General features: G+C 37.3%; 1 long non-coding RNA gene across 1 annotated transcript; it reads right to left on the bottom strand.

The window, feature by feature from the left end:
• Positions 1 to 211: 211 nt before the first annotated feature.
• On the bottom strand, positions 212 to 976 carry LOC119562314. The gene is made up of 2 exons (XR_005221797.1): positions 727 to 976; positions 212 to 652 (listed from the first exon to the last, which is right to left on the bottom strand). It is a non-coding gene; the product is annotated as an uncharacterized LOC119562314 (long non-coding RNA).
• Between the last annotated feature and the right edge of the window lie 1,482 nt (positions 977 to 2,458).

The raw sequence follows: 2,458 nt of genomic DNA on the forward strand, positions 1-2,458 counted from the left end.
GTGGACCACAAGTCGGAGCTTGTGGAGATAGCTTGAAAAAGACTGGAGGAGTAGAGAGCGCAGACAGAAATGTTGTCGAGGATGACAGACAGCCAAGCAAAATTCCAATCGGCTTTGTTGGAGCTGTTAAGAAAATCAACGAAGTCCTAAAATTTATAGTAAATAGACCAAAATGAAATGTGATATTATAATTAAATAAAAAATAAACAGATTTAGATTTTATGAACTTTATTTGATACCATTTAGACAATATTGGAAAATAGCTGACCTTATTTTTTCTGCAGGCTGGCTAAAATCTGCAGACATATTAGTCCGATTTGGATGTTCGAGTAGGTCACTTGCAGCCTGTTGCCAAGTTTCATTTATAGTGCTGTTGTGCTCATTTAAAATAATGTGCAAAATGCAACAGGCTAAAATGACTGCATTATTATTCTTGTAGTGGCTGTCAAGACCATTCCCAACAAACCGCTGATGATCCCAAGGCTATAGCGATCCGCTTTTCCAGAGGAATGGCATTTCGCCAGTTCTTCCGCAAAACACATAGTCGGTCCACCAAAAACGAAAAGGTCCTCTTCTCCAAACGAAAGCTCTCTTTGAAGAACTCGTCATTGTTTTCCGGTATATCTTTTTCCCAAAATGTCCCGTATCGTATCTGTTTAATATAAATCGCATTCTTTAATAGTATTTTTAATACAATTTAAGAGCACGCTGGTACGTGCCACACACTTCGTGGCATTTGCTCTTTTGCAGAAAAAATGCTTTCGATCAGATCCAATTCGTCGTCATTCCACTCCTCTGAATTGGCTGCCAATAAAAGCTGATTCAACTTAAGATTTTGCTGTTGTACAACAGCCAAAATAGTTGGTAAATGTTTCATTTTGGTCTGGCAAAATCCACTTTCACAATTTTTGCTTGTGTTTTTATTAGCCACAGCTGATTTGACAGCTGTTATCGGATGGTAGATGGTAGATGTGCCCTGTGGGAATCGGAGTTTCACATTTGTCAAAAATCCCAACCGTTTGGAACGGTGGAATCTGGAACATGGGGCCAGTTTTTCTTTTTTGATTTTCTCGGCTTCTTATGGCCGAATCGAAACATATTAAGGGCGAAATTATTTAGAATGAAAATATCTATCGATCTAGATAGTTTGCAAACATATCCGACTTCTAGAAATTTATTAAAAATCATATTTAAAAATAGGGTCCCCACAATTTGGTTTATAGCTCCCCTCACAGAGGTTGTACCAATATGCATGGTAAACCTGGTTATTGGGCGTTAATTCAAGCTTTTTGTCAGAAAAAATTTTGAGAAAATCGCTTAACAGTGAATGCACCTCGGATTTTCCCCATACAAAAAAGGGGCGCAAATATTAAATTGCACAGGGCTCCACTCTCAGACGTTGTACCAACATGCACGGTATATTGGCAGATTGGGGATCGCCTAAAGCAATTTCAGTGAAAAAATCATAAAGATAAAGCCGTCAGTTTTTGAGAAAATCGATTTACAGTGGGGGAAGATAAATAATTAAAAGAAGTGCCGTTAGATTAAAGTGTGAACCAGAAAGTTCCAAGACATAAACCACTATGTAAAAAATGTATTCAGGACTTAGTGTCATGTGGGAAAACAATTATGTTTCGACGCTTTCTCTATTTTTAATTAATTTGACTTTCACAGACGTTGTAGCAACATGCACGGTACCTCGTTGGAAAGGAAATTAATTTTACTAATTAACAAATGTGGTACGGCAAACGAAAAGCCGTCAGTTTTTGAGAAAAAAGCATAGTGCGTTGTGGGTATCTCATATGTTACAGAGTTTTAAGCAGTGCCACCCTGTTCTACTCGCATTCGAAGGGGCATCATTTTAGCTAACTTCTGAGTTAATTACAGGCAATTCAAGCCCACAGTTTTCGAGAAATTCAAGTCTTTTCAATTAAGGCTTTTTGCACGCGGTCACACTGTCCATACCAGCGAGAGAGCGAATTCAGCCAAGACATTTACCACAAAAAGGTATTTATCGATATATCGCCAATTTCCAGGCTACGACCTACAACCCTTTCAGCCAATCGACAACTTTTGACCGACTAATATTGAGAAATATATAATTTGTATATATGCACCCCCTAATTAGTCTTTATTTCCTTATTATTTTAATATATAATTCATCAAAATCGAGCCAGTGGCTTGGTAGAATTTAACATTTTATTGATTTTACTTAACTTCTCTGCACGAGCTTCTCTTTCAAAGTAACGGGGATTGTTTTCGGCAGTACGGCAAAAGCACAATAGCAACTAAGAAATTTTTATATTTTTCTAAAATAAATAAAATGTTAAGTTCTACCAAACCACTGTGGGTTTGAATTGCCTGCAATTAACTCAGATATTAGCTAAAAATAAGCCCCTTCGAATGCGATACCGTGCAAGTTGACAAAACCTCTGTGAGAGTTGTATGAATTAATTAA

This window comes from Drosophila subpulchrella, unplaced genomic scaffold, assembly GCF_014743375.2.
Source record: "Drosophila subpulchrella strain 33 F10 #4 breed RU33 unplaced genomic scaffold, RU_Dsub_v1.1 Primary Assembly Seq420, whole genome shotgun sequence".
In the NCBI taxonomy this organism is placed as follows: domain Eukaryota; kingdom Metazoa; phylum Arthropoda; class Insecta; order Diptera; family Drosophilidae; genus Drosophila; species Drosophila subpulchrella.